The sequence below is a fragment of the Tamandua tetradactyla genome, chromosome 2 (assembly GCF_023851605.1).
Source record: "Tamandua tetradactyla isolate mTamTet1 chromosome 2, mTamTet1.pri, whole genome shotgun sequence".
Lineage (NCBI taxonomy): Eukaryota > Metazoa > Chordata > Mammalia > Pilosa > Myrmecophagidae > Tamandua > Tamandua tetradactyla.
The window spans coordinates 169,903,072-169,926,243 of NC_135328.1; the positions used below are offsets into that span (position 1 = coordinate 169,903,072).

A 23,172-nucleotide genomic window follows, 5' to 3' on the forward strand; every position below is an offset into this window, starting at 1 on the left:
GCCAGGGCGGCTTAGAGAAAACTGTCACATTTGAGCAAAAAAAGAGGTTCTCTGGGGGTGACTCTTAGGCCTAATTTTAAGTAGGCATAGCCTAGCCTTGGCAGGAATAAATTTCATGGGGCAAACCCCAAGACTGAACTCTCAGCCTATTGATTTACTTGTCCTGGAGCTTATTCTTATGCATTATATAGATATCCCTTTTAAGTTTATGGTGTATTGGAGTGGCTAGAGGGAAATACATGAAACTGTTGAGCTGTGTTCCAGTAACCTTGATTCTTGAAGACTATTGTATTAAGATATAACTTTTACAATGTAACTGTGTGATTGTGAAAATCTTGTGTCTGATGCTGCTTTTATCCAGGTATGGACAGAGCCATAAAAAATATGGATAAAAAATAAATAAATAATAGGGAGGATAAGGGGTAAAATAAATTGCATAGATGGAAATACTAGTGGTCAATGAGAAGGAGGGGTAAGGGACATGAGATGTATGAGTTTTTCCTTTTTTCTTTTTCTGGAATGATGCGAATATTCCAAAAAATGATCATGGTAATGAATACACAACTATATGATGATATTGTGAGCCACTGATTGTACACCGTGTATGGGCTGTATGTATGTGAAGATTTGTCAATAAAAATATTTTTAAAATAAAAAAAAATACTCATCCCTCTTCTAACTACTTATCTGTGTAAGGACAGATTTCTTCACATACATCAATCAAATCAATTCTTCATATGCTTCAATCAAATCAATATATCACAGAAGACTGAAGGCAGAAGCAGATATAAGAATCCAACTCTCTTTTAATAAGCCAACTTTAAAGAGATTTGCAAAAATGTAGGCTATGCCACTATTCTTACTATTTTTGTTTGTTTGTTTTGGAAAATATAGTTATTTTTCACTAAAATAAGTTGAACAAAAATATTCACTATTATTACCTTAAATAAATGTTTTAAATCTTTTTTCAATTTTAATTTCAAAGATGGTAAATATCAGTAGATACAATGCACATAAACAAAAGATCTTTGAGCTCCTCAGTAATTTTTAGTGTAAAAGTGGGCCGGGGACCGAAAAATTTGAGGACTCTTACTGTAGTGCATTCAACCATTCTCTTATGTATGGGCTCTTAGGTTGGCTCTAGTACTTTGCCATTACAAACAATATTACAATGAATAATTTTTTGCATATGTGTTTTTCTTTTGTGGAGGTGTATCTCAGGTTAATTCCTAGAAATGGGATTGCTGATTGCTGGGTCAGAAGATAATGCATATGTAGATTTGTTTGATATTTCCAAATTCCTCTTCCAAAGGGTTGTGCCAATTTGTATTCCCACTAACAATGTATGAGCGAGTCTCTTTCCTCACAACCTTACTGACAGAATATGTTGTAATACTTTTTCATTTTCATCAGTCTGATAGGAAGGGATGATACATCATTGTAGTTTTCATTTACATTTCTCTAATTACTAGTGAGATTGAGCATATTTTCCTATGTGTTAAGGACATTTTAGTATTTTTTTATGTCTGTGAATTGTCTATGCTTTTCTTTTGTCCGTTTTTCTGTTCTATTTGTGATCTTTTTTTTTTTGCCTTGATTTTTCAAAACAGTTTTATTCACACGCTATAAAATCCATCCAGATGTACAATCAATGGCTCTCAGTATAATCATAGAGTCATGCATTCACCACCACAATCAATTTAAGAACATTTTTATTGCTCTGGGAAAAAAAACTCATACCCCTTATATCCATTATTGACACTTTGCATTGTTACAATTGGTGGAAGGAAAGGATATTCTAGTGTTAACTATTGCCCATAGTTTGCATTAGTTGTATTTTTCCCATATACCACCTTATTTTTAACACCTTGTAATAGTGATAACATTTGTTCTAGTTCATGTAAGAACTTTCTTATACAGTGGTTAACAGTACAGTTAACTACAATCATCATTTCACTATGTTGTACAGTCCCATATTTTATCCTCTGACTTTTCTTTTAGTGACATATACAACCCTAGACTTCTCCTTTCAGCCATACTCAGACCCATAATTCAGCCCTGTTAATTACACTTACAGTATTGTGCTACCATCACCTTTATCGATTTCCAAACATTTACAGTCACCCTTATTAAAAATTCTGTATACCTTAAGCATCATCTCCCCATTCTCTACCCTCTTTCTATTTCTTGGTCACCTATACTCTAGATTTTAACTCCATAAATTTGCTCATTATAATTAGTTCATATTAGTAAGACCATTTGTCCTTTTGGGTATGGCTTATTTCATTCCACATAATGTCCTCAAGATTCATCCATGTTGTCTTATTCATCAGGACTTCATTCTTTCTTTCAGCTGAATAATATTCCAGTATATGTATATGCCAGTTTGTTAATCCATTCTTCACTTGATGAACACTTGGCTTGTTTTCATCTTTTGGTGATTGTGAATAATGCCACTTTAAACTGGTGTGCAAATGTCTGTTCATGTCCCTGCTTTCAGTTCTTCTGAGTGTATACCTAGTAGCGGGATTGCTGGGTCATATGGCAGTTCTATACTTAGCTTCCTGAGGAACTGCCAAATTGCCTTCCAAAGAAGCTACACCATTCTACATTGCCTTTATTTTTAAGAGTTCTTTATATATTATATATTCAGGATATTAGCCCTTTATCTAGGATATATATTGTATATATTTTCTCCCATTTGTCAATTGTCTGTTTACTTTATGTTTCTTTTGTGGGTTTTTTTGTCATGCAAAAAAAGAATTCTATGCCACCAAATTTATCTATCTTTTATTTTTTTACAGCTGGATTTTAAGTCATAGTTATAAAAACTTCCCCTGCATCCAGGTTATAAAGATATTTACCTATATTTCCTTTTGGTACTTATATGGTTTCCTTGATCCATTTGGAGTTTATTCTTGTATATGTTATGAGATATTGATCTACTTTTATATTTTTTAAATGGCTAGCCAATTGTACCACCACCAATTATTAAAAAGTCCATCTTTGCCTGGTTAAGGATTACTTCTTAGCTTTTTACATTTTTATTTATTTATTTTCCAAGGTTTCTATAATAAGCATATATGTTGGATTGATTGATAATTAGACTTGCCCAACTACTCCTTTAGGATGCTGCAAATTTAAACAAGTAGATTAGTATGAAAAATGGCTCATAAACTGTAAAACCTTTTATAAATGTTGGTTAATAATGTGTTCTCTCCCTTTTCATGACCAAAGATGCCCCAGGAAATTCTCCTTCTTCTGGCATCAAAACCTCAATCTACTGATTTTGCTACATTTCCCAACATTCTCCTTTCCAGCTCCCAGATGCTAGCCAATCTAGGCATCTTATTGTTCCACACATATGCCTGGTATTCCTGATCCCATGCTTTTTCTTTTTCTCCCATAATTCTTCCTCTCCCTAGAATACTCTTTCCCCATCTCTACGTACCAAACTTATCCATTTTAAGGTTTCCATTCAAATACCATTGCTTTCTTTAAGCTTCCTCTGATTGTCCCAACTAGAAGTGATATTTTGATCTGAATTCCAGAGCACTTTATGTGCCCTCTGTTATATTAATTATACAGTTATTAGTAATCACAGAAATTACTAATGTGGCCTGATATTCTCCACAGTGCATTGAAGACACTCAAACAAAGTTTCTTAAATGAGTACATGATTTACTTCCCAGGGAAAATCCATACTGACTGTTTACTTCTTTTTATTTTTTGCAGGCACCAGGAATCAAATCTGGGTCTCCGGCATGGCAGGCAAGAACTCTGCCTGCTGAGCCTGCCTCTAGGTCACCACACATGCTATTCCTGCTGCCTGGAACACTCTTTTTCCTCCAACCACTGCCTCTGTACCCTAGCTTTTAGCATTTGGTTCTGGCCCTTTTTTTTGGTTTAGGTGACATGCTTTCTTCTTGCACCATAGGTAACTCCCAAGACTCTCAACTCTGCATATACTCTTGTTTCCAGTACTCTATGCAGTTCCAATTGAGACAGTCCATTCTCTGCCCCTAAGAAATCCGTGGCCCACCTTTGGCCATTTACTTTTAGTACCCGGAAAATATAAAAATACAACGAGATGACAAAAGGTTATTTCTTTTGTTTGAAAGCTACTGTGAAATATTTCTGACATCACTGCTACAACCATCCTTTCCTCCCCATTTAACACCTATACTTTCTGTCAAATCTTATACAATATGAGATATAACACTTTCAAGACTATATAGTGAGAAAAGCTTTGAACAAAACAGACTGGATTCCAGATTAACTACTGGTCATGAACAGAATAACCAATTTTATCTTTACTAGAATGAGACTAATGTCTGCTATATATACACAGAAAATAGGTATATAATAGGTGTGCATTAAATGGTAGCTGTTGTTATTTATTATCTGGCTCTCTCTAAGTAAGAACGAGTGGTGATCATTGTCAGCCAGTCCAGATATCCTGGATTTCTTAGGGGCAGAGAATGGACTGTCTCAATTGGAACTGCATAGAATACTGGAAACAAGAGTATATGCAGAGTTGAGAGTCTTGGGAGTTACCTATGGTGCAAGAAGAAAGCATGTCACCTAAACCAAAAAAAAGGGCCAGAACCAAATGCTAAAAGCTAGGGTACAGAGGCAGTGGTTGGAGGAAAAAGAGTGTTCCAGGCAGCAGGAATAGCATGTGTGGTGACCTAGAGGCAAGAGGAAACACAATATGTCTGAAGAACTGAGAGAAGAATAGTTTTGACTGAGGCAAGTAGGACAAGGTTTGGGAAGTAAAGAAAGCTAAGGTAGAGCCCAAATCAGGAAAGGCCTTATAATTCATGTCAAGGACTTTGGACTTTTTTGGACCAGTTTTTTTTTTGGACCAGCTTTTAAGCTGTTCATTGGCATTAATAGATTTGATTTTAGAAAAAATAGTTCCACTGGCTATGTAGCAAATAAACTAGAAGACACAAATTTGGAGGTGGGAAGGTATTTATAAATGTCTATTGCGATATTCAGGCAAAAGTACTGATGACCTGAATTAGGATAGAGTAGAGAGAATGGAGACTTCAGGAGGTAAAATCATCAAATTCAATGATTGGATTGGTATGTGAGGAAGAGAAAGAAGTCAAGGATGGCACTCAGGTTTCTGGCTTGAGCAACTTGATAGGGCTATAGGCAAGAAAACACGGAGCAGGGCAGGATGAGCAGGCTTGAAGAGAAAAATGAGGAGTGCTATTCAAGTGTTGATGGCTTAGGACATAGGGTCAGAGAGGTGAAGTTAAGTATTCAAGGTGACTAAGTGTCAGAGCCAAGATTCCAGCCCAGGTCTGTCTGACCACAAATTTCCTTGCTACTTCAGCACTGCCACACCTCCTCCCACACTCAGGGTGGAAATGTGCCCTCACCATCAGGAAGGGGCTAACCACTGGGAGCACTTATAATGTTGAGCATAATGCTTTCATCTGCATAAAATTTGATTGAATAGTAACACAAGATGGTGTTTACATTAGCATAATACTTATTATTAACACTCTGTCCATGATGACTCAACTGCCATCTCTGGTCCCAGTAGGAAAACACTTAGGACTGGGGAATGTTTATGATGTGTTGCTGTAATAATTGCATAAGAGGCAGCATGGCATGTGTGATACAATGAAAAGACCCTGGGCTGGGAGACCTGGATTCTAATGCTATGAACATGCAGTGGACTGAGGAGAAAGGTTGTGATTTAGGTATTTGAATCTCTGGGCCTAACTTCAAGGTGTCCAATTCACTAAGGCTCCTTTAGCCCACCAACCTATTCCACACTACCCACCATGCACAGAGGTAATACAGTTTTGTGGAAAGAGCCCAGGCTTTGGAGTGAACAGGTTTGCATTCAATTTGTAGCTCTACCAATTTCAGATCATTTGTATTGAGGAAGTGGCTTATTTTTTCTGAGTCTTGTGGTATATGTGGTATAGAGTTATAAGGGTTATCAAGAAAGTGCTAGCCTCTTGGTAGGCACATGGTAACTCAAAGTGAATTATCTTTCCTTGCTTTCTCTCATCTTTTTAACCTCAAGCTCTGTTTCCCATTTCTTTCCCTCACAGTTCCAGAAATGAGACAATATCTTTGTTATAATCTTTTCTATTCTTTCCGACTATGTGTGTTCTTTCATAATCAGAAAACCACATAAAAATATTTTAAAGCATAGATTAGATCAGCCAAATAACCAATATCCATTATAAACTGATGACTCACAAGGTTTATTTTCTTTAGGTGTGTTACATTATAGTTGCACATATGAATGAATGGTGTGTTCTCATGTGAAATTGAGTCTTTGTGTTCTCATATGAATTTGAATTCACATCAATTCTAAGAGCACTAAGCTCTAACTGAGATCTGGGAACTCAGGGAATACGGAGTTGAACAAATGGTGCTTTTGCTTGACTTTCAGTGTATTCACGGGTATGTGTGTTAGTGCTTTGGCTAAAAGAAGGGATGATTCTTAGAATCAAAGAATGCATGATCTGAAAGCAGTGGTAGACTGAACCCAGCTCATATTGGCTTGTAAGAGTGATTGTTAAATTTTAAGAAACTTTATGAGCCTCTTGTTAAGCATGGCTTGAATGACTTCACATTGGTAGCTTGAAATTGATCATGGTGGGAATATTTATAGCATAGAAATTGACGAATGCTACATATCAGGGCCTGTGTTGTTAATTGTCTAGACTTCAGAAAGCAAAAGAGCAAATGTAAAAAGTAATGCATATTAAATTTTCAAATTGAGAAAATATTCTTCTAGTATTAGAAAACTATTATCCAAATCAGCAAAAAGGTTGATCATGTCTTTGACCGAGGAGTGACATTCCAATAGCTATCTTACTTGTTTCATTTTCACTTTACTCGTTAACATAAACTAAACTATTAACCAACATTCATGTCAGAACTTGGAAAGTCAGTAAACATTTATCAGCCCTGCACCAGCTGGAAAGATCATCAAAGATCTTGGAATCCAATATCCCTTACCATTTTACATGTAAGGACATTTCCAGGTGAGGACCTGCCCAAGGTCACAAGTAAATGAATAGGGAGATGGGCAACATTTGAAGCATGTGCTGTTCTTCTACATTTTACTCCCACCTCCCTGTATTCAGAGAAATGTGTTTTTCATCACATTCCAGGGTGAGGATGGGCAGTGAAGACCTGTACAACAGTTGTCATCTGCGAAGCTAATAAAAAGTCCCTTGTCTCCAGGTTTCCAACGAGACTGTGTGCCTGCCCTGGGGGAAAGCTGAATTAGGAGAATTAGGACACAAGAAGAGACATGCCAGATCCCTCTCCTTATCTGAGCAGATAGCAACAAGGTAAGCAAACAAGCCATGTCTCATTTTTTAGACTTTTCTATGCTCTCCTTACAGCCTGAGGCACTGAGGAGATTGGGGAGACACTCAGGCTCCTCTCTTCAATCAGGGATTAAATAGAGGCCTCGTCCCATGAGAGAGGATCAGGTTCAAACTTGGCCTATTGACCAAAGCTCTCTCCTTTGGCCTCAATCACTTGGAACATTACTTCAACCTTATCTCATTTACCCAGAGTATTCTTGGGAGGTGAGCCAGGGATAATTATTAATAATAGACACCTACTTTTATACAACAGCCCTTTACAGTTTATAAGGCCTGTGCACATGCCCCATAATAACCCTATGTGGTGAGTAGGGTGAGGATTAGTAAGCCTATTTTATAGATAAAGAAAATGATGCTCTAAGAGACAGGTGTGCCCAAGTTCATGGAGCCAATTTCAGGACTGGAACCCAGGTCCAATGGTACCAAATTTAGTTCTCTTACATCACAAAAGTACCGAACCACAGGCCTAAGAGTACTCAGGGAAATATTATTAATGATAGTTATTAATAGCAAAAATGACTACCATTTATGAGCACTTGTGTGTCTCATTGCACTAAGTATTTTGCATACATTCTCATCTAATCCTCTTAACAATCTTTTGAGGTTGATGATAAACTCTTCATTTGACAAGTAGGAAGATAATTCTCGGAAAGTTTAAAGAACCCAGATCACATAGTAGTAGTGTCAGAGCATGGATTTGAACCCAATCTATCAGTTTCCAAAATCATACTCTTAAGCTTTTAGAATAAATGAATGGCCCTGACACATGAAACAATAGTTTTATTAGCTGTGGAGTGTTTCATTAGATATGTATGGTAATGATATAAAAGCAAAGGAAAGGGAAAGATAAGAAAGGAAACTGAGTAGCCACTCTTCATTCATTTAATAAATATTTTCAGATTGTGCTAGGCATTAGGGAGAGAGAGGTGGAAAAAATAGGCTTGGTCCCTATACATTAAGTGCTTATATTTGGGAAAGAATAGAAAATATTAAGTAAATGCAAATGAATATATAAGTATAAATTGTGGTATGTCCTGGAATATTATGTGTGTTAGTAGAGAGAAAAATGGAGGCCAAGGGCCCTTTGAGAGATAATAATTCAGGAATGTCCAGGATGGACTTTCTGAGGAAGCGACATGTAAGTTGAATCTTGAAGGCCAAGTTGCAGTTAGCCAAGGGAACAGCATGGGCAGCCTGGTGTGGGAAGAGGCTGAGGAACTGATTGTCAGTCAGTGTGGCTGGAGTGGCCTGAACAAGGGGTGAGTGGTAAAAGATGAGGCCAGAGAGAACCAAATAAGTCCTGAAATGCAGAGGGGCCAGCCCTTCCAGGACATCAACTAGTTCCATCTCCCTAACCCGTATTATCGACAGCCCCTTCCAACATGAAAAAGTTAGAATGGCCATAGCCCAAATACCCCTAAAGAGTGGGAGAAAGATCACCAGTGATGGTGGAATTATACAGAGAAGGTAGGATTTAACAAATGAGCATGACTGCTGAATCATTATATTGATATTCTTTTTAATCTTGCGTATCTTAGAGCAGCTAGAAGTAAAAACCAAAAATTGTTGAATTATAACCCGTACCAAACGCTGAAATCTGTTCTACAACTAATTGTTACGATGTGCTTTGAAATTTATGTCTTCTTTGTATGTATGTTATTTTTCACAAAAAAGAAAAAAAATTCAATTAAAAAAAATAGATTCCTTCTAGCCTCTGGTGTTCTGGAGCAGCTGGAGGGAAAAATCTGAGATGATAGAATGGTAGCCCATGACAAACTCCAGAATCTGTTCTGTAACTACTTGTTGAAGAGTGCTTTGAAAATTACTGCTTTTTTCTTTCTTTGCTTTGTATATATGTTATATTATACAATTTAAAAGTTAAAAAAAAAAAAGATGAGGCCAGAGAGAGATAGGCAAAGGTCAGATCATGAAGGACTTGTAAGCCCTGTTAAGGATTGTTTGGGGATTTTATCTCAAGGACAAAGGGAAGTCATGGAAGATTTTCAAGTGGGAAAGGGATATGGTCCAATATGTGTTTAAAATATCATCCTGGCTGCTAAGAAGCAATGGAATTGCAGTGGTGAGATTTGAAACAGGAAACAAAAGGGTCTTTCAGAAATCCAGGCAAAATGGTAGCTTACACTAGCTCTAGGGTATTGGCGGTGGAGATGAGCAATTTTGAGTGGATGAATGTGAAATATGTTCCAGATTCTAACCTAGATTCTGCCAAATATATATTTTTTTATTTACACCTCACACAACCTAGCAATGTGAGCATTTTCCCCCTTTTGTACAGATGAAGAAGCCAAGGCTCAGAGAGGTCCTGTCTCTAAATCATATTGCCTTCTGTATAACAGGGATCATCTCTTCTGCCAGGTGAAGAAAATAATATTCAGAACCCAGAAGAGGTGTTAGATTAGCATGCTATAGCCCTGACTAAAGGCTTCAGACTTGTCCAGATGAAAGGAACCCCGCCCAGTTAAGGAACTGGTTACAGGGTATTAATTCTCTGTGTGTGACTTGGCACAAAACTAGGTTATCAGGACTCTTGGATTCCAGTCAGTGTGGAACTTCCTGTTGCTGGAAAACTTGAAGAAGCCTAGGCCTATAAACTGTAAACTGATAGATGGTTGGGCACAAATTTCCCACTTCATAGATTAGAAAACTAAAGTCCAGAGAGAAGGAATGGCTTGCCAGGCTTACCTAGAATGATAGTGGCAGGGTTGGAGCTAGAAACAGGTCTTCTGACTTACAGCCCAGGGCTCTTCCTAAAGAACTGAGCTGTGTCATCTCTTGGATGGGCCCTAAGGTTGTTTTTGTGCTTTAAGTAGAGGAAGAGAGGTAAATCTCACTTCTGCTCCAGTAAATCGCTTCCAGAAGCATGAGTCACTGTCTTCTTACACAGCAACCTCTTTTTCTTTTTCTTTTTTGTAACAATTTAAATAAGATCATTTATCTCTCTCCTACTTAGATGGAGTCTATAGGTTGGTAGCCTAGAATTGGTGAAGTGGCTTCATTGTATTCAGGGTCTAGATTCCTTTTATTTTTTGTTCCATCATTCTCAGTACACGGTTTCCATTCTCATGATTCTTGAGAGTGACTGGATTTGTAGTCATCACCCTCTTTCCAGGCAGCAGGAAAGGAGGAAAGAAAAAGGACCTCCATTCTAGCTGAGTCAGCGCCTTCTTTGCTTAACTTTTTATTTTGAAATCATTTCAAACTTACAAGACATTTGTAAAAATAATACAAACCCCATACAAAGAACTCCAACATGCCCTCAACATCCATATGCACAAATCTACCAATTTTAACATTTTTGCCAACCTTGCCATATCATTTTATCATCTTCTATCTATCAGCTATCTACTTTCTGAACATTTGAGAGCAGGTTGCATACATCATACACTTAAACACGTAATACTATGCACATTTCCTACGAACGAAGATATTCACGTATGTATTCATCTTAAGTGTAGTTATTAAGTTGAAGAAATTTAACATTGATATAAAACTTACATTCTATAAGTTTTTTCTTATGTTCCAATCATGTCTTTTGAGCCTTTTCTCCTTCATTCTTAGATCTTATCCAGTATCATTTATTGCATTTAATGGCCATTATACCTTTAGTTTTCCTCTCTTCCTCTTTTTAAAATTGGAAATATATATACAACATAAGTCTTCCCATCCCAACCCCTCCCACGCATTCCATTTAATGGAATTAATCACATTCACAAAGTTAGAGTACCATCACCACCATCTATTATTAGAACTTTCCCTTCACCCCAAACCAGAAACCGTACACTCATTTTGCATTAACTCCCCCTTGTCCCTGTATCCCACCCCCCAGTAACTGGCACTGTACTTTCTTTCTCTATGAGTTTGTGTATTCTCTAATGTTTTCTTTGTGGTTACTGTGGAGCTTAAACTTAACATCTGAAATCTATAACTATTTTATTTGCTTTGATACCAACTTTATAACTTCAGTATCATACATAATCTGTTTCTATACCACTCCAATCCCCCCTTACGTAGTTCTCGTCACAGATTACATACATACATACCTCAAGAATCCAAAGCCATTGATTTATCATTATGTTTTACGCATTTGCATTTTAAATCCTTGTTTTAGTTTCCTAACTGCCAAAACAAATACCATGAAATGGATTGACTTAAACAATGGAAATTTATTAACTCATGGTTTTGATGCAAGAAGTCCAAAATCAAGGAATCATCAGCAATGTTTTCTCCCAGAGGACTATACCATTCTGGGCTGGCTGCCAGTGATCTTTGGTACTTGGCTTTATTTGTCACATGGCAAGGCATATGGCTGCCTTTCCTGGCTTCTCCCTTCTCTTCTGGATCCCAATGATGGTTAGCTTCTGGCTAGTCCCTTTGACTTTTCCCCCCTGACTTTCACTCTGCTTATAAAAGACCCCAGTAATCTGAATTAAAGCCCAACCTGATTCATTTGAGTCTTAACTGAAGTAACATCTTGTGAGATCTTATTTACAATGGGTCCACACCCACAGTAATGGATTAATTTTAACAACATCTTTTCTTGGGGTACAAAGTTCTAACCCACCACAGTCCTGTGGAAAGTAAAAAGTGGAGTTTTAAAATAAAAAATATGATATCATTGGTATTTATATTTTCCTAGGTAATTATCTTTAATGGAGATCTTTATTTCTTCTGAGCTTCAATTGTCTAGTCTCCTTTCAACCGGCAAAACTCCCTGTAGCAATTCTTGTAGGACCAGAGTCCTACAAAGTCCATGAGTTTTTGTTTATCTGGGAATATTTTAATTCTCCCATCATTTTTATTTATTTATTTTTTTGCCCCCCTCATTTCTGAAAGACAGTTCTGCCAGAAACAGAATTCTTAATTGGCAATTTTTTGCTTTTAGCACTTTAAATATGTCTTCCCATGTTAAATATGTCTTCTTGCCTCCATGGTTTCTGATGAGAAATTGGCACTCAATCTTACTGAGCCTCTCTTGTATGTGACATGTTGCACACTCTGGCAACTTTCAGAATTCCCTGATGGTGTCCCACAGGCTCCTCGGGCTCTGTTCATTTTTCTTCATTCTTCTTTTTGTTCCTTGGACTGGATGACTTCAATTGTCTTATCTTCAAGTTCACTAATTCTTTCTTTTACCAACTGCAGTCTTCTGTTGAACCTCTCTAGTGAATTTGTGATTTCTGTCACTGTGGTCTTCAGCTCTTTACATAACTTCCATTCTCTCTTGATAGTCTCTTTGTTTTTATCTATCATTTTCCTGATTTCCCTTAGTTCTCTGTCCAAGTTTTCCTTTAGATCTTTGAGCATATGTAGAGCCATTATTTTCAAGTCTTTTTCTGGAATGTCCCAGGTCTGATCCTCCTCACTGATGTTTCTAATGCTTTAATCTTCTCTTTTGCCTGATCCATCATTTCCTATTTTTTTGTAGGCTTTTTAATCTTTTGTTGAAACCTGGACATTTTGATATTTTAGTTTGTTATTGCTGGATTTAGACTCTGAGGTGTCTATTCCTTAAGCTTGTATCAAGCTAGTGTTCAGACAGAGATTTTCTTGAACACCAGGAGATAACAAAAAAAGAAGATGACAGTAAAAAGAAAGCACCTTTCCCAGTCTTGCATATTGACTTGTGCAGAGTGCTCTCCTTCCTTGCTTATTCAGATAATGAGCTTGGAGAATAGCTCTGGGCCAAAGTGTGGGGGCCACCCTGATCCTTTCTATGCATGACTCTTTTCTTTTCTTGATATATATGTATATATATATATATATAGTCCTGGGAATCCTCCTTGTATATGAATACAAATGTTCCCTCTTCCTAGGAAACAGTTTCCTCACAGTCCCTGGCACTGCAGTGTCTGTTCTTCAGCCAGCAATTTCTTATCCCAGGCAGCACAACTTGACTGCTCTCCCACAGCATTCTGTAGGAGAGTTTGATGAGCCTTCTCTATATGTGGGGCAAGTGCTGGGACGGCAATCCCTCAGGCCACTGGCAGACAGATTGGGCCAGACATATATGCTCCTAGTATGTACAGAAGGATTACTCTGCTTCCTCCAGAAACAGGACCAGGGATGCACTGGGATTATGGGTTTGCTCAGCTAGAATCAATGAGAGGTGGAGGAGGAGCCAGCCAGGGCACCAGAAGAGCCTATCACTTTCAAGTGGCATTCACCCTATACAGTAGTCCTTTTACTGTTTACAGGAACTTTGAGAAAGATGTTTCTGTCCATTTTTGCTGGTTGTTCAAAGCCTCTTAAATCCTCAAATATAGCCTGCTTCTGAGTAAGCTAGGGAATGGGACATAGTTGTCCTCAGGATTCTCGACTCCTTATTTCTGTTTATCTATTCCCTTCCTATGCCGAGTGCTCTATTTTCTCTCAAAGGCATGCTTTTAGGAAAAGATCTTCTATCAGTAATTTTTCCTTTGGCATAAATAACAGAGAATCAAGCTCTCATGAAAAGAGGGTCCTAAATCCTGCCTCTCTCTTCTTTGTGACCGTTGGGCAAACCACTGCTCCTCTCTGGTCCTGTGTCCTTATCTGTACAATGAGGAGACTGGACATAACCCTGAAGGGCCTTCTAGTTCTGACCTTTTGGAGTCCTTTAAGAATCCTGATCCCTGTCGTAGAGTAGGCTCACCACAGTTCAGTAGCTGCCTGCTGAGGCAAGGCTTACCAGGAAGGGATGTCATCAACCTCTGGGCCTTTCCTCTCTCTCCTTGCGTATCCTTCTAGACCTGTTCTCCCTCTCAATCTCAGCTGATATCTGGAAGCTTGCAGGACTCAAAATGTTATTCAGACTCATTTCCTTCTCTGCATTCAGGGAAGGAGCTCCTGGCCCCACCCTTTGTCCTCACAGTCAGACCCTCCTTGTATAATTTGAGGGAGGCACCTTCCTGCCTAAAATATCTCCTCTACCCTCTGGGAGGAGGTAAGGTGTTAATGAAAAATCCCAAGCTTTGGAGTAAACAGTATTGGATTTTATCTTGATCTTGGCATATTACCAATTTTATGGGCAGGTTACTCTTCTACTCTCAGATCCTCAGTCCTCCATCTGTAATGCCTACTTTATGGTGTACATATTAGAGATATCTGTAAAGTACCTGTGAAAAAAAGTATATAAACTCTTTTCTTATAAGAAAAAAAATCACTTTGAAAATATAATGAGAGCAATCCTTAATCTCTTCCTACCAACAGAATTTTTTTTAATGAGGTTATGATGTCTAATGGTTTATTTTCTAAAAACCAAAATGCAACATAAAGCCTTTTCTTCCTTTCATGTGCCTAATACATATTAAGTGTACAATACATTTTTTAGTAGTGTAATTACAATCATTGATTGCAATTCAGTGAATCCACTCAGAATGTTCCAGATTTTCTCTAAAGCAGAAATTTGATTTAAAACTTTCTACTGCTTACTAAAGGGAGAGATGTTGTAAAATTTATATTTTGGGTAGTACATTTCCTAATTTAACTTGTATGGTCAATTTAGTTGAACACCGTTAAGTACATGGAATCTTGAATAGGGCATGAGATTTTGTTGGTTTGTTCAGGTTAATATGATGCCCTAATATATGCCAGGGTAATCTTGGGGGGGGGGGGTGAATAAAGAAGTAGTTGCTAAGTCCCCTTGGGGGAATGGTGAGAAAGGGAGAAATATTCAACTTTCCCATTTGGAGAATTCCTGATATTTTCGCAAGCAGTGGGGACAACTAAATCAATAGCTGAGCCCTCATCTTGGGGTTCGCTCCTATGAAACTTATTCTTGCAAAGGATAGGCTGAGCCTACTTGAAATTATGCCTAAGAGTCACCTCCGGAGAATCTCTTCTCTTGCTCAGATGTGGCCTCTCTCTCTCAGCTGTTGTGACAAGTGAACTCACTGCCCTATGACTTGGGACATGACTCCCAGAGGTGTAAATCTCCATGGCAATACGGGACAGAAATCCCGAGGATGAGCTGGGACCCAGCATCAAGGGATTGAGAAAACTTTCTTGTCCAAAAGAGGGAAGAGAGAAATGAGAAAAAATAAAGTGTCAGTGGCTAAGATATTTCAGAGAGTTGAGAGGTTATCCTGGAGGTTATTCTTACATATTATGTAGATATCCCTTTTTAGTTTATGGTGTATTGGAATGGCTAGAGGGAAGTATCTGAAACTGTAGAGCTATGTTCCAGTAGCCTAGATTCTTGAAGATGATTGCATAATGATACAGCTTTTAAAGTGTGACTGTGTGATTGTGAAAACTTTATGTTTGATGCTCCTTTTATCTAGGGTAGGGACAGATGAGTAAAAAATATGGATAAAAAATAAACAAATAATAGGGGAGACAAAGGTTAAAATAAATTGGGTAGGTGAAAATACTAGTAGTCAATGAGAGGAAGAGATCAGGGGCATGGTATGTATGAGTTTTTTCTTTTTATTTCTTTTTCTGGAGTGAAGCAACTGTTCCAAAAAATGATCATGGTGATGAATACACAACTATGTGATGATATTGTAAGCCACTGACTGTATATAATGTATGAAATATTTGTACGTTAAGAATATTTATGTTAAATTTTATCAATAAAAATATTTTTTTAAAATAGTAATACAAACAAAAAGCCTTTCTACTGCTTAAATATCTTCAATGGCTCCCCTTAGCCTATGTGGTATAGAGCTCAAATTTTATAGTGTCATTGAGGGCTCTAACGTGCTAGTCGTAACCTGGTTTTGCAGCTTGGAGTCTCTGGTGTACTTAAAAAAGGACAGGCTTTGGCATCCTACCCTATGTGCTTAACCCATTTCCTCCTCTTTAATACTGTGATAGTATATCTATCTAACAAATTACATAATAGTAGCTTCTGATAGCTCCTAATTATTGCAGTTAACTGCTAGCTAGTGTCTAAGAACTTGATGAGCATTACCTAATCTAATTTAATCCTGATAAGTTCAGTGAAGTAAATACTTTATTTAAAGAGAAAACTGAAGCTTAAAGAGGTTAAATAATTATCAAATATAACACAGACTTTTAACCCAGGTCTTTAACCAGGTCTAGCTGACTTCACAGTCCATGCTATCAACCACTGGGCTATAGAGTCTCTCTTGAGTGAATATGCTTAACAGAACGTGGTACACTGTAAAAGCTGTGAAAATTGGGTGTTAATCACTGCCATCACCTTTCTCTTTCCTCGGATCCAGTGTTGTGATTATACAAAGCAATTTACCCTTACCAAAGGCACTTTTACATCTCTGTGCCTTTGCTCACTTTGTTCCCTCCAGCAGAAGTGCTTACATTTTCCTCCCCAAATTTACTTTCACAAGACCCAGGTAAGAAATCACCTACTCTGTGAAGTCTTCCCCAACCTCTAGTGTATTCCTCTTCCCTCAAGGCCAGATATTAAGGCATTAAGACTTTTCCAGCTTTGTCTCCTGGCACTTTCTATTTGGTAAATGTTAAATAAATAATTTTCATATTCATTAATTTTAAAGCATATATTATAGTATCAGTGAAAAAAAAAAAGAAAAATCAGGGAGAACTTCTGGGAAGATGGCAGAACCGAGTGAAGTGAGTTCACTTTTGCTCGTGAAGCAAGATAGGAGACCGGGAGAGAATCACCCGGACTGGGAAAGTAAGTAATCAACTGTGTCTTTAGGCAGTTTTGGGGAGGAGCGAGGGGGCGGGGGGATCCGACAGGGAGAGCGGATGGGTCAGGTGGCTGAGATTCCCACTGAGGCTGCTGAGGCCAGAGGGGAAGTGTCGGAGGGAACTGAACTTCCTCTGCACCCGCCTTCCCCAGCTGCCAGCTGGAGAGACCTCCCTGCGTGGGTCATATGCTGACAGCATCCACAGGGAACCCGGGGGCTGACCGATTGTCCACCAAGAGGGACCGGGCCTCAGGGCGCGAGGAGCGATCGCCCAGCTGGGAGCAGGACTAGCTGGCCCACAGGTGCAGTGTCTGGCAGACCCGCCAGCACTGCAGGTGGTTTAATCTCCTGGGCGCTGGTCGGCTCCCCACTTCCGTCAGTGGGAACCAGCAGTCTGGCCACCTCCTAATGGGAGCAGCCCCCCACTGGGTATGCTGCCCTCCAGCAGCTGCGGTCAGGGAACGGGGTTGAGGGAGGAGGAGGAGCCTCTGGAGCGCCACCTGCTGAGAAGAAGGGCTAAGTGCAGGCAGGCTAACTCCCTATCTGCCTAGGTTTCTATTTTATTTTATTTTTATTTTTTTCTTAATATTCCTCCCCCCTTTTAAAAATATATTATTTCCGTAGTATAGTTGTTTTTAATTATTTTCTATTTTATTTTTATAGGTATTTTACATTTTTATTGATTTTCTATTTTTATTGCATATACTATTTTATTACTCTATTTTTTTATTTTTAATTTTATCTTTTCTTACATTTTCTCTCCCATTGGTGGGCAACAGTCTTACTTCACTCTCAGTATATCTCGGGGTGTTTCCTTTTGATCCTGGGGCCTACTACTGTTGAGGTATGTTTTGTTTTTGTTCCTGTTCTTGTTGTTTGTTTTTTTAAATATGGAATGCTTCATGAATTTGCATGTCATCCTTGCACAGTGGCCATGCTAATCTTCTCTGTATCGTTCCAATTTTAGTATATGTGCTGCCAAAGCGAGCATTCTTGTTGTTTTTAAATATTTTTATTATATTCTTATTTTATTTTATTATTATTATTATCTTTTTTCCTTGGGAGAGGTGCACGGGCTGGGAGTTGGGCCTGGGTCTCCCACATGGTAGGTGGCCATTCTGCCATTGAAATGCCCATGCATCCTGGCCTCACTTTTAATAGACCCTCAAGTTGAATTGTATTCCCTACAATACAATACAGACCTTAATTTGGTGGAGAATGACTGACAAACCAAGTACAAAAGGAAACCTCCATCAAAACCCAAGTAAATACAAAATTTTAGAAGAGTGAAGGAAACCAACTTGCAAAATAACCATATCAATATAATCACATGCCCCGAACACAACAGAAAATCACAAAGCACATGAAGATCCAAGCAGAAATGGCCGAGCCAAATGACCAAATCAAAATTCCAGAGGGGACACAGAATATGGAACAACCACTCAAGGATATTTATAAAGAAATAAAGTATATCAGGAAGACACTAGAAGAGTAAAAAGAAGAATTTGGAAGGTTAAATAGTAAAATGGCAGATATCACAGAATTAAAAAAATACAGTAGACCAAATTAGAATATACTAGAGACACATGATAGCACATTCAAAGAAGCAGAAGGAAGAATAAGTGAGCTAGAAGACAGAACCATTGAACCAGAGTGCACAAAAAAACAAATGGCAAGAAAGATGGAAAAAATGCAACTGGATCTTAGGGAAATGATGGACAACAAGAGAGCTCAAATACAAGAATCACTGGTGCCCATAAGGAGAAGAGAAGAGTAAAAGTCTGGGAAAATTAGTTAAAGATATAATTGGGAAAAGTTTCCTAACCCTTAAAAAAAGACGTAAATATGCAAATCAAAGAGGACAACGAACTCCAAATAGAATAAATCCAAAGAGGCCCACTCCAAGACACATACTAATCAAACTGTCAGGTGTTGAAGAGAAGCAGAAAGTCCTAAAAGAAGCATGAGAAAAACAATCTACTATGTACAAGGGAAAACACATAAGATCCTTAAGATCAAGAAACCTCTATGCCTCAAAGGACTTTGTTAAAAGGTGAAGAGGCAGCAAACTCAATGGGAGGAAATATTTGGAAACCACATATAAGATAAAGGCTTGATATCCTGTGTACATAAAGAATTTATAAACTCAACAACAAAAGAAGAAACTGCCCAATTATAAAATGGGTAGAAGGTATGAGTAGATACTTTTCTGAAGAGCAAACACAAATGGCTAAAAAGCACATGAAGAGCTGCTCATCTTCATTGTCTATAAGGGAGATGCAAATTAAGACGACCATGAGCTATCACATCACACCTGTAAGAATGGCTACTATTAAACAAACAAGAAACTACAAATGTTGGAGAAGATATGGCAAAACTGGAACACTTATTCACTGCTGATGGAAATGTATAATGGTGTAGCTGCTATGGAAGTCAGTTTGGCAATTCCTCAGAAAACTAAGAGTTGCTCTATGACCCGGCAATACCAATACTCGGTACATATATACCCAGAAGAGTTGAGGGCAGTGACACAAACAGACATTTTCACACCAATGTCCATAAAGGCACTATTCACAATTGCCAAGAGACGGAAACAATCCAAGTGTCCATCAACAGATGAATGGATAAATAAAATGTGGTATTTACATACAATGTTCCCGGAGCCTGCCCATGCAAAAAAAATTACATGCAATGGGATATTATGCAGCAGTAAGAAGAAATGAGGTTCTGAAGCATATGACAACGTGGGTGAACCTTGAGGACAAACTGCTGAGTGAAATAAGCCAGACACAAAAGGACAGATACAGTATGATTTCGTTATTATGACTCTGGTAAAGATAATGTGAGAGGTTACACTTTAGAATATAACAGACCTAGAGATACACAGAAGCTAGAAACAGAGGAAAGGCTACCCAAAGAGATTGAATCTAAATGCAAAGAGACAGAAGTGATGATAGCTAATTAGCAAGTTTATAAGTAACATTGCCATGTTGAAGGTGAATATGACTGAAAGAAGATCTATAGTGCCATGTATCTCAATGATTAAATTTATGATTATAAATGAGTTCTTACATGAACTATTTCAATGGTTCGATAGTAGAGAAGGAGTCCACGGTAGAGGGATATAGGGGGAAAAGTAAAAATGAATGCCATGGCCAATAGTTAACAGGTAATTAGAAAGAGCTAACGGTCTTGGTTTGCTAAACCCCAATCAAAATCACTCTGTCGTCTTTTAAGAGCACCAGGGGCCTAAATTGAGACTAAAGGTTTCATGCACTAGGTTTGCCTTCCTGGAACATATAATTTCTTGAGGGCTCCTAGGTCAGATAAATCCTGAAATGCAGAGGGACCAGCTTCTCCAGGATTATCAAGTGATCGCCTCCCTGTCCTTCAGTGTGGACACCCCTTCTCCGCAGGAAAGAGTCAAAATGGGCATTCCCCAAAGATCCCTATTGAGTGGGAGAGGGATGAAAGGAGAAGGAGGAGGTGTAACAGAGAAAATGGGATTTAGCAAATGAGTGAATAGCTATATTAGTATTCTTTCTAGCCTCCAGGGTTTTGGAGTAGCTAGAAGGAAAAATCTGAGATGATGGCATGGTAGCTCATAACAAACTCTGGGACCTGTTCTGTAGCTGCTTGTTGAGTGTGCTTTGAAAATGATTGCTTTTTTCTTTCTTTGTTTTGTATATATGTTATATTTTACAATAAAAGCGTTTTTTAAAAAAACAACTGTAGGCAACTGACTGTAAAATATTAGATAAGATAGATTCCTGAAATTAAAAAATTGAAAATAGGTCATTACTATAGCAAAGTTGATAGTTGCAATAATTTTCTACTTGATATTTTGAGAACGTACACAGTTTTGATAGTTAATTAAAAGCATTAAAGATAGTGTTTAATATTTAGAATTTAAGAAACTCTGATTTCTGTATCTGTAGATTTTTTCCTTACTTGTGTTAATTTTAAATTGCTTTATGAAACTTGCTGTGTAAGCATAGGTTTTACAATGATTATTTGGATATTTTATTTAAATATGCCTGTGGATAAGCTAACTAAGATATCTGTTTTTTGGTCGTTCTAAGTGTATTGTTTGTCTTCTTAAATAAAAATATTTCGAAACAATCTTAGGAGTTTTATTTCCGAAGGATGTTCAAGTACAGGAGAGAACACAAGGTCGTTTATTGGGTGTGCCTGGTATGAAAAATATAGTGTAATTCAAGCTATGCCCAGCAGGTGGCAAAGTAGTCATGGTCAAAACAGCCCAATAAGTGCCCTTCTGAAAAGGGAGAGTGATAACAATTACTGATATTTTCAAAATGTTCACAAAACTCTTTTACATATATTATTTCCACACATTCTTATCTTCATTTCACAAATAAGGAGGAAAATGAGGGACTTCAAAATTTCAGAATCCTGAAGGAACACAATACCAATCAATTAGGTAAGGGAATTTCAAAGGTCCAATAAAGACCCTGTGATTTTCCTTCCAAATTACCTCCTTCATTCCTTGAAAATGCCTGAAATGTTACTGTAGGAGCTTTGACTCTTTGGTTGAGGCTTTAAATTTTAAATATTTAAATGGAGGGAGAAAAGGGGAATATAGTAAATATTTTCATTCATTTGCACTTTAGTGTAAAAAGTTTTAGATATAATCTTGAGAGCCTTCTGACTTGAGTGGTTTGGATGTTATAGTGAGAGTACATAATGGTGCTGAGAACCTGAAGTAGAGTCACCCAGACGAGATAGTAGGCTGGGGGAAGAAATTGGGAACTGTAGGAAGTTTCATTAATTTAACAATTTTACCATGAGCCAGTCCCAGCTCCCTGTTACTGTAGCCATTGCCCGGGAACTCCATTCATCAAAGGATTTTATTGTTCCAGGAACTTGAGAGCACAGTTCAGAACAGTGTATAGTCAAGTGGTCATTTATTAGAAATTCTCAATAAATCTTTCTCAGAATCCTCTAGATGGAAATTAAAAGTCTGAAGTCAAATCTGGTGTTATAAGGGCAAAATCTGCAATTCCAAGTGTGTTACCTGGAGTTCAGAATTAGAAGTTCAGACTTTGATAGAACCTAGAGGTCAAAAATAGGATCTGGACATCACAGATTAAAACTTGGCATTCCAAATATACAGAATATGGGGTAGCCATAATTGAAATTCCTAAAGTAGAATTTTCAGTTGCAACTGTAGAATCTAACTGTACGATTCAGGTTCAGAGAGTAGACCCTATATTTACAGAGGTAGAATCTTGGGTTCCAAGTTGCAGTTGGGTTCTAATGGTAGAGTGCCAAGGTTTCAATAGTTCTTGAAGTTCAGTATTAGAAACTCAGGCTCTGCATTTGGAACCTGGAGTTCTTTGTCCTTTCACTTATTGAAATATTTTATCTGGATGTACATAAAAATTAATCAATTGCTTTTTCCTTATGACTTAAATATCAACTCTATTGCTTCCATTAGAGTGAATAATTTGAAAAATTAAGGTTTAAGTTATTTGTACAAAATAGTATCAATTGAGACTTTCTTGCACTTATGACTAATCCATCATAAAGAAATAACAATCTTTAAAACTAAATTCTAGAGTAAATGCAATTAAATCAAGTACAGATAAAAAATGCAAGGAGTTCATTGGTAATGCTCTACCAAATGGATAAAAAGTGAAGTTGATTTACTTATTATATAAGTTATAATAAGTAAATAATAATGCTCTTACCATTTTTTTCTTGCATGTATGCTTACATTCTTGTATAAATAAATTTCTTGTCAATTTCCTGACATTTAACATAAACAGGAAAGTCTTTTCAGTAAATTGAGCACTTAAGTCTGGAAATGTCTTGAATGTGATAATGATAATATTATAATTCAGCAGTCATACTCATTTGTTAAATTCTAACTTCTATATTATAACTCCTCCTTCTCCTTTAGTCCTTCTCCCAGTCTTTAGGGATATTTGGGTTATGCCCATTCTAACTTTTTTCATGTTGAAAAGGGGTGTTGACAATATGGAAGAAGGAGGTGAAACTGGTTGATGTTCTTGGAGAGACTGGCACCTCTGTGTTTCAGCACTTATCTGGCCCAGGAACCATCTGAAGGTTTTAGGTTTCTGAAAATTAAGCTTAGTGCACACAACTTTTGTAGGCTCTCAGAACTACAAACATTATTC

General features: G+C 37.6%; 1 protein-coding gene and 1 non-coding gene across 2 annotated transcripts in view; one reads left to right on the top strand and one right to left on the bottom strand.

Moving 5' to 3' along the window:
• The first annotated feature begins 7,283 nt into the window (after positions 1 to 7,283).
• Positions 7,284 to 23,172, top strand: part of RAB3B (RAB3B, member RAS oncogene family) — a 232,478-nt gene continuing 216,589 nt past the window's right edge. The window contains exon 1 of the mRNA XM_077149667.1: positions 7,284 to 7,337. The gene's annotated coding sequence lies outside the window, so the exon portion shown is untranslated. The remainder of the gene's footprint in view (positions 7,338 to 23,172) is intronic.
• On the bottom strand, positions 17,896 to 18,002 carry LOC143675197 (U6 spliceosomal RNA). The gene has a single exon (XR_013171440.1). It is a non-coding gene; the product is annotated as a U6 spliceosomal RNA (small nuclear RNA).